Here is a 10,487-nt window from a genome sequence, read left to right on the forward strand (position 1 = left end):
ATGATGTTTTAGGTCATATTTATGCAGAAATATAGAAAATTCTAAAGGGTTCACTAACTTTCAAGCACCACTGTACTATCGCTGTTAAATTTGCACATTTGTTTATCAGTTAGGTAATCATATCATTTATTTCCTTCACTTTGTCTCAGAACATTTTTCCTCTATTAGTATCCTTGTATTGCTCAAATTTCAAATCTGACTTATTTTTCTGATATTTCCAGTATTTATTATTATAAGTAAAGGTTTTTTTTTTGGTATCTCAGACTAGGAAATTTTCTTATCTTTTATATTTAGTATTTATTATTATAAGTAAAGGTTTTTTTTTTGGTATCTCAGACTAGGAAATTTTCTTATCTTTTATATTTAGTAAAGATAAGTTTAACATCATTGTTATATATAATAGTATAAGTTGAACAATTAATATTTAGGATTTCTAATATTAGTAGATATCAGATGCACTAGGGAGGTGGATATAAGTGCAGAAGTGTTTATTATAATACAGTGCAATCTATACATAGAGTGCACGAAACACATAAAAGCAAACAGTCCAAATCAGCAGGCAATGTCATGAACGAGAAAACAGGGTCGATCGAGGCGCAAACAGGATGTTGGAGGCAAAACGAGGACAAGAACTAGAATCGGGAACAGGAGCCGAAAAACCAGGAAAACCACAAACACGGGAAACAAGGCTCGATAATGCGCACTGAACGTGGCGTAATACTTCACATTGTCAATTCAAGTCAAGTCAAGTCAAGTCAAGTCAAGTCAAGTCATCGTCCTTGCATCAGTGCAGTCCTTAAATAGCCCAACACTTTGTTCATTAATTGAGAACAGGTACGCCTTGTTCACGGCGCGCATGCAGCCTGAGGTGCGCCTTTTGTTGCATGCATCACAGTGCGCAGGACTGACAGTAGAGTATGAATATTTAGCTTTTATATCAGGTGAAGAACCATATTTGTGGAAACTCTGATATTAAACCATTTATTATTAGTAGTAGTAGTATTATCAATAATACTCAAAATTTAACTGTAACAATAAACAGAAACGATCCAAAGCCCCATTATGGTGTGTGTGTGTGTTCTAGCCCATTACCTGATCTGCAGTTTTAAGAGTTAGACTCACCCACATTCACAGCTTCTGGAGGAAATAAAGTTAAATCCTGATTAATCCAGTAAAACCTGAGGGAATAAATTAATTTAAAGACAGATTATGAAACGTTGTGGTCACCAAGTAAAAGGAGACTTTTTTTTTTTTTAAAGATATTTTTTTGGGCTTTTTGCACCTTTATTGGATAGGACAGTGTAGAGACAGGAAACGAGCGGGGGAGAGAGAGAGAGAGACGGGAAGGGATCGGGAAATGACCTCGGGCCGGAATCGAACCCGGGTCGCCCGCATTCATGGTATGGCGCCTTAACCACCTGAGCCACGACGCCCCCAAAAGGAGACTTTTTTTGAGCCACTTTGGAAGGAATCAAAAGCCTCAACTTGCGTACTAGATCCCTTACTGACACATCTATTCAAACAGATAATACCTGAAGTAATTGAACCGCTTCTAAAAATAATAAATTCTTCTCTTACGATTGGCTATGTACCCAAATCCTTTAAACTAGCAGTTATCAAACCCCTGATTAAAAAACCTGACCTTGATCCCTGTCAGCTGTCCAATTATCGGCCAATATCAAACCTCCCCTTTATCTCCAAGATCCTTGAAAAAGCTGTGGCACAGCAGTTATGCTCATATTTACATAGGAATAACATCCATGAAATGTATCAGTCAGGATTTAGACCTCATCATAGCACAGAGACAGCTCTGGTTAAAGTAGTAAACGACCTACTGTTGGCGTCTGATCAGGGCTGTGTCTCGCTACTTGTGTTGCTTGACCTTAGTGCAGCATTTGATACCATTGATCATTCCATTCTTCTGGATAGACTAGAAAATGTTGTGGGAGTTAAGGGAATGGCCCTCTCCTGGCTCAGGTCTTATCTAACTGATCACTATCAGTATGTTGATATAAATGGTGATATTTCTAGACGTACCGAGGTAAAGTTTGGTGTTCCACAAGGTTCTGTCTTGGGTCCACTGCTTTTTTCTCTATATATGTTCCCTCTGGGCGATATTATTCGTAAACATTGTATTAGTTTCCACTGTTATGCTGATGACACACAGTTGTATGTCTCTGCAAAACCTGATGAGAGACACCAGCTTAATAAAATTGAGGAATGTGTGAAGGACATTAGACACTGGATGCTTATTAACTTCCTTCTGCTTAACTCTGACAAGACTGAAGTACTTGTGCTAGGACCACATACAGCTAGAAGTAAGTTTTCTGATTACACAGTAACTCTGGATGGCCTTTCTGTTTCTTCACGTGCAGCAGTAAAAGACCTCGGAGTGATTATTGACCCCAGTCTTTCATTCGAAACTCACATTGATAACATCACCCAGATAGCTTTCTTTCATCTCAGAAATATTGCAAAGATAAGAAATTTAATGTCATTGCATGATGCAGAAAAACTAGTCCATGCTTTCGTTACCTCCAGGTTGGATTATTGTAATGCCTTACTGTCTGGATGTTCCAATAAGTGCATAAACAAGCTCCAGTTAGTTCAAAATGCCGCAGCAAGAGTCCTTACTAGAACTAGAAAATATGACCCCATCACCCCTGTCTTATCCACACTGCATTAGCTCCAAATCAAATTTTGTATTGATTATAAAATACTACTATTGACCTTTAAAGCACTAAATGGTCTCGCACCACAGTACTTGAGTGAACTTCTGCTCCTCTATGACCCGCCACGCCTACTTAGATCAAAAGGTGCAGGCTATCTGCTGGTACCTCATATAGTGAAGGCTACATCAGGGGGCAGAGCCTTTTCTTACAAAGCCCCACTGTTATGAAACAGCCTTCCAAGTAATGTTCGGGAATCAGACACAGTCTCAGCATTTAAGTCTAGGCTGAAAACATATCTGTTTAGTCAAGCCTTTTGTTAATGGTGTTTATGAGGTAAAGGAGTAGATCTGGAGGGTCCTCAGACATAGAGTGTTTTGGTAAACTGGGATGTATGGATGCTGTCAGTCCCCACTCGCTTGCTCACTCGAGTTTGTTGACGGTGTAGTGGCTGCTGCTTTATGTCCCGGGGCCCCTCATGCCTGTGTTACCTTCTGGCTCTCTCCTTTTAGTTATGCTGTCATAGTTAGTTGCCAGAGTCCCTGCTTGTACTCGGTGCAATATGTATACTGTTCCTACTTATTCAGGTGACATTGGGCATACCTAACCACCTGTGTTTTCTTTCTCTCCCCCCCACCCCAAATTTGTCCCTCTGAGTTACATGGAGTCAACAGGAAATCTTTTGGTGGAGACGGTGGGGACCTCGACTGGCTATCATAGCCTGCAGGGAATCGGCCGTCAGACATTCTGTCGCATGTCCCAGACCCGGTGAAATGTAACTGAATTGTCTTGGCCAGGCCTAAGGGTCTCATCTGCATCTCATCATTGCTGAGGAGTGTGCTCCCATCACCCAATCAAGCATCCAGCCAGAGCAGGTCATGATATATTTTTTACCATATTAACATGCCATTGTGTGTTATGCCTGATGTAAAGACTCTTGTCTCTGCGAGCCTACCACACAGATTTAATACTTGTCATTTTTAGGGCATACCTAACAACGTGTTTTCTTTCTCTCTCTCTCTTCCCCCCCCCATCTGTCCCTCTGAGTTACATGTTGATCCTGGGATTGAGATGCTGGCCTCTTCTGCCCCTCGGACCTGCTTGATCCATCCTGGTGCCCTGTGTCTGGTCGGAGTTTTATCGCCCCACTCCTGTGAAGGACGGCCCCATGAGGACAGTTGAGGGTTATACCTGTTAAAACTGTTAATATTATAGTAAGGCTGTCTGTTGTTGCCCAAATGAGGATGGGTTCCCTTTGAGTCTGGTTCCTCTCGAGGTTTCTTCCTCATGTCGTCTGAGGGAGTTTTTCCTTGCCACCGTCGCCACAGGCTTGCTCATTGGGGATAGATTAGGGATAAAATTAGCTCATGTTTTAAGTCGTTCAAATTCTGTAAAGGGCGGCACGGTGGTGTAGTGGTTAGCGCTGTCGCCTCACAGCAAGAAGGTCCTGGGTTCGAGCCCCGGGGCCGGCGAGGGCCTTTCTGTGCGGAGTTTGCATGTTCTCCCCGTGTCCACGTGGGTTTCCTCCGGGTGCTCCGGTTTCCCCCACAGTCCAAAGACATGCAGGTTAGGTTAACTGGTGACTCTAAATTGAGCGTAGGTGTGAGTGTGAATGGTTGTCTGTGTCTATGTGTCAGCCCTGTGATGACCTGGCGACTTGTCCAGGGTGAACCCCGCCTTTCGCCCGTAGTCAGCTGGGATAGGCTCCAGCTTGCCTGCGACCCTGTAGAAGGATAAAGCGGCTTGAGATAATGAGATGAGATGAGAAATTCTGTAAAGCTGCTTTGCGACAATGTTTATTGTTAAAAGCGCTGTACAAATAAACTTGATTTGATTTGATTTGATTTTGAACTCATGTTTCCTTTTCTTTTCATATGACTGTTTGGGTTCTGTTTGTCCATTTATCTTTTTCACTTTCTTACGACAAAATGAAACCAAAAGAAAGCCAGTTGGACATGATGAGGGAGACAGAATCGCCCTATGAACGAAAACAAACTGTAAGTGAGTTCGGCACTGTTGTAAAATTCCCGTGAAATATTTTACGACATTTGTGACGGTTAATGTGAACCATATAAAAGAAAAATACAATGAATGTCTGAATGAAATTAAATAAATTCACCACAGATATTTATTTTATTGAGGTATCTGATCACCATTTGTCCGATTTCGATGAAGTCTAATAATCTATGATTAGAGTTTACAACATGGTTATTTTTACACACACACCTGCTGCACTCGGCTTCCCCGGAATTTTGTAAACGATAACACGGCCAGATCACTGAGGGGATTGAACTGGTTTTGTTGGAACTTTATTGATGTAACTCTTGAATAATTACTATAAAATGCTGATTTTCAACAAATATTCAGCTCGTCCCATCAGACAGGCAGATGTGGATTTGACTTGTCTGGACCAAACATTTAGTCATCCCAGACAGTCGGACTACCATTAATGTCGAGCCCTGAAGGTGTTTTCCGCCCACTGGATGCTTTTTTTTTTCATCGTTCTTTGTAAATGCTAGATCAGCAGAATCTGAAATCCTCAACCCAATCGATTTGGCATCAATAACCTCACCATGGTTAAAGTCACTGAGATTACACCCCCATTCTGATGTTTGATGTGAACATTAGTTGAAGCTTTTGACCTGTAGCTGCATGATTTTATGTACAGCGCTGCTGCTACACTGGAACTGGATAATCACATGAAGGAATAAATATACAAGTGTTTCGTAAGTGTGGAGCACTAAATGTGAAAAAAGTCAGGGTTTTTGTTTTGCAGAATTTTTACTGCATGATTTCCTGACCAAAAAAAAAAACAAAGAAAGAATGAAAGAAAAACTCAGCCATGTCTCAGAATGTACTGTAATATGCAAAGTGGTGTGGTGCTTCATTGAGAGTGATATTAGGTGCTTTCAGACTGGAAGAGCTTTTTCACAGTTCTTAGAACTCTTGCAGGAAATTCCCACTTTTTGTGCAAACAAACATAGTTCTTAGGACACTGTTTTGAGGGACTTTTTAGCTCCTTATTCAGGGTAGGTACTCTCCCAGCACAAGAGGAACCATGAGTGATGTAAGTGTACAGTGATTGGTTGACCATGAATCTATGCAGCACCGGCAACTGGCATGTTTAAAAATCAGTGTAAAACATTATCCATATAAACAGCAGCTCTTGGGCTGTTTGACAGCCAGGGTAAACTTTTCAGGTCCACAACAGTCTGAAAATCAAACCTCAGATTGTTGTGTTTCTCTGCTGCCAAAAATGACCTTTTGAGACGGAAATGAACTGCGCAGAATTTCAGAGCTACAGGTCCGATACTGGGCGTGTCACTGTGGTGAGAAGACAGCAACATACAGTGTATTTCTAAAACTGACCACCTTCCTTATAGTCCATAAGAGTGAGGGATACAAAGTGAAAAACTGTTGAAATGAATGTGACGGATGTTCAGGACAAATGTTCAAGTCCTGTGCAGTGATGTTTGTACACAGTGGTGACTGTAATAACATCTGAACTGGTGATGATCCTTGTGGTTTTCCAGAGAGGACACTTTCTGTCTTTCACATTTCAACCACATGTGAAGCTCCGCTGCAAATCAAAAGTGTCTCACATCTGTTTAGAGTCCTGTTTTTTTACTGAGCAACAACAGAGTCTTGGGAAAAATGTAACTTCCACTTAAATATCTTTCCATTGTGAATGAAAGTGCTGTATACGTCCCAAAGTAAAACCTACAGTAGTTAGTGTGAAAAAATTTAATCCTAAATTTAACCAGTAAAATCAAAGAGTAATAATTAAAGTAGAATGAAATTAAATGAGCACAAGGTCAAAACTGAGCCACATTTGACTCTTAAACATATTTAAAAGAATGTATAAGAGATGTTAGTGCTGTGGGTGGGGCTGTAGGTGTGTCCCTGTTAAATAAGGTAGAAGAAACTCCAGTGTATACTAGTATATACAGCACGACCTAGCTGTAGGAGGTAGTTGGTGTTATTCAAAAAGACAACCATGAGTGTGAAACAGCCCTCTTAAAGTTAGCATTAAAAAATGGGGAAAAACACAAATATACCGACAGAGAAATCCAAGCTTTATTGAGCGTATATGCAATGGAGGAATTACAGCACAATTTTGATGCACCTAAAGCTGCTTTTACATGGGCAGCAGGAACAAGTGGCACCCACTTTCTTTCATGTTTACTACTGGTGAACTGTCACTATTAGAGCTGGGACTTGAGCTCAGCCAAACCTTAGCCAGACACCAAAACAGCAACAGGGTAAAGGATTTTGTAAGGGATTAGCGTCAGGCTGCCAGGTCGCTCCGTTGTGTGTAGCTGTCGATGTTGATTTTAAAAGTAACTCAGTAAATTCCACAGGGAAATGAATCCTTAAGTCTGAGTGAAAAATACTGTAGCGAGCGTGCAGTGTGGAAGAAGAGTCTGGAGACAGAAATCTTAGTTTCTCGGTCGTTAGCCTGTGCTACTTGCTCTCAATAGCACCGTCTTGACTGCTTTATTAGCATTCGCTAACACTACTGATGAACGCTACACCGGCTGGAAGGTGACTTCACTGCTGCACTGACGGCGCAGACTCACAGTTAAACTCACGTTGGCCTTCCAGAATTTTTGGTCCCACCCACTATAAATCAAAATCTGATTGGTTAATTCATCTGTCACTTCCTACATAAACATACACTACCATGGCCTTCTGTCCCAGCAATGAAGTCCTAACCAATGAGTGAGCAGCTCTAAACTCTTCTCAGCCTAGAGACAACAAACAAAACAATCTCATTGGAGAACTCGATTTTAATGTTTTCGGGACAGTAACCCTTTCATTTCTGAAGCACATTTAATAGAAAATGAGGTCAAATTAGAAGAGAATAATTAAAATGAAATTATAAAAGAATGAAAGCAATTAAATAGAATGTTTGAAATGCTAATACGTTTGGGCTTCTCTGAACCCCTAGAAGGTCCTGACGGTTCCCCTCTGATGTTTACACGCACTCTATCGGTGGCAAACTGGAAGTCAGGCAGGTAAACATAAAAGTGCTCATGTGCAAATCAGTGATCAGAAGCAAAATGGCGGGCAAAGACAAAAGGCGTGCGTTCATTTTTTCAATGTTTTTATGGTTCTTTGAGGGAAGTTTGACAAGGAAAAACACTCAAGAAGAACTGACCATTGAATTTACCATGAAGCGGTCTTGTCTGGATGATAAACGACCTGGATGAATGCTACCGTACACACATAAGCCCTCCTACCTGCCACTGATTGCGTTTAGACGGTAAGCAGGAACAAGTTGTACCTGGAACAAGATGTTCCAGAACAAGTTGCTCCACTTTGTAAAGTGGAAGAAGTTGCATCCACTGGTGTCAAACTGTTCCAGAAAATATTCGTGTAGACGGGCAGTTGCGCCATAGCAACTTGTTCCAATGCAAATGCCCGTGTAAAAGCAGCTTGAGTGGAATATTAAAATCTACACTAACCTTTCCTGCTAACATCATGCTAGAAAGCTGGATTACATCACCTTAGCGTTCCTACTAGTGGTGTGAATGCAAACAGAAATCAAGCTCTTGGATGTATGTCGTTCTCAGGGAAGCTCCCCAGCTGGTATTTCCTCTCAATAAGTCCCGAGAACTGTTTGGTCTAAAAACGTCTCATATGAACTATTCAGTGTCCCCTTTTGGAACCATGTTTCTGAGAGAGTACCTTCACAGAAAGCTGTGGTTGACCCAATACCGAAAGTCTTTAATAATGAGGAAGAAAGAAAGGGAATGAAACAAAGAAGAACTTGGAGAAATTATAAGTTGTAACAGGAAGAGGAGGGGTTTGAGGGTGGAAAGAGCATGCTGTGTGCAGGCTGCTGATTGGTTGGATGGAAAGCTGTTGTGGTGCGATCATGACCTTCACTATAACTTCATTCCCCTTTCTAAAAGAGTACACTTATTCTGTACAATGATTCTCACATGGACTGGTCATTTTCATTTCTGGATAAATATGGAAAATGAATCAGGGAATGATTTATCAGATTGGAAAACCAATCCCAGCGTTCCTGTATAATTGGGACAATCCTGTGTCTCTGGTCTAGGGAAAGTTCATGATCTCTATCAGCAGGGGGCACCACTTTCACAGTCACATGACCAATATTAATCATTCAGCAGTGCACTGTAATGGAGGGTTGTTTTTTTTTTTGCTCTCTGGTGCTGATGTTAATTTTATATCCACAGCTGCATAATTTAAAAAAAAAAGGTGCAAGTTGGAAAATCTGTATCACAACCAATTCCTGTCCAATTAGAGCAGGTCCTCTTTTAGAAACAAGATCGATAAAATAAAGTACACACGCTGTTCGTGGTAATCAGATGATTGCCAGTGACACACTGCAGCTCTTGGACAGGAAACAGGAAATGAACACAGAGGGAAGTAATGTTAATGCACAGAGGTGTGTTATGTACAAAGGACAACTTATCATAATGAATTCACTTCATAATGAAAAAATTAAACTGATCCAATATTTTAATCATGTCTTGTGTGTGTGTTTACAAAAGTAGAATAGTGTACATGTTAAGAGACAATGGATAAACTTAAGGATAGTTAATAAGTGTGTTATGAATATTAGAGCTCAGTGTGACTCACTTAAAGGGGCAGTTTATAATATTTTAAAAGTTTCTAGACTTGTTTTAATTCTATAAATTGAAAGATCCTGTTTAAAAAAATGCATCAGCAATATTCACATCCTGAGGATTTAGCTAGCTTTTTCAATTTAGGCTTCTTTTTTTTTTACGTTTTCTGGCCTGGAAATTAGTCCCGCCCCCAGCCTGATTTAGAGCTACAGTACTCAGCAACTCAGAATCGTGGCAGACGGTGTCCGGGAGGAGGAGGAATATTTTTGAACAAACTTCACTTGCAATTTCAATTTACCTCAGAGCCCAACAGAGGGCTGTAAACATTACAAACTGCTCCTTTAAACACTGTTAAAACAGCCAATCCAAACCCCAAACAAAGTCCAGCAAGCGCATGGAGGACAGCGGCGGCAATAACAAACGAGGGAGTCCGTGATATAAATTTAGTCACATATTTATTACATAAATATATAGTAAAATAGACCAGCGACAATTACCATAAAAATATCTTCCTTTAAAATCCTGACCATAAAACAAAACAAGAAAAAGAAAACAAACAAAACAAAGAAAATAAAAAAACAAACCAAAAAAAAACAAAATGAAAGAAAAAAAATTCGGAAAATCACACACTGAGAATTACAAACACGCTGATTGTCTGGATCTGTTAGAAACAGCCCACCAGAAAAAAACCTGACATCACACCACCCACTGGACTCGTATTGGAGGAAGGGTGGGTGGGGGGTGGAGACAGGGGGCGGGGAAAAGGATGCTGGTAGTGGAGCTGATGGACGTCGGGAGGGAGTGGGTGGTGTGAGAGGAGATCACAGTAAATATTCGGAGGTGTTTTGTGTATCTGTGTGTGTGTGTGTGTGTGTGTGTTTTACCCAGCACTTGCCTTGCATATAGACATCCTGTGTGTTGCGTTACTGCATATCTGCTCTATGAAAATCATAAATACTGCTACTGGACTGAGACACGCCCTGAAGACTGTGATGTTCGTACGCTATGGCTGGATCTCAGCACTTGATAACCATGGTTTTTTTTTTGTTTGTTTTTTAACCAAGATCTTGCATTGTTTGATGGCTGTGTCCTATTTTTATGCGCCCTTAATCATATCACAGTTCACTAGGATCGCTATCCCAAATGCTTTTTATTGGAGAAAAAGACTTCCAGCTTAAATCACCTATGAGCTGACCCCTGACCTCAGCCTGCGATA

Source organism: Neoarius graeffei, chromosome 14 (assembly GCF_027579695.1).
Source record: "Neoarius graeffei isolate fNeoGra1 chromosome 14, fNeoGra1.pri, whole genome shotgun sequence".
NCBI classification, from domain to species: Eukaryota; Metazoa; Chordata; class Actinopteri; order Siluriformes; family Ariidae; genus Neoarius; species Neoarius graeffei.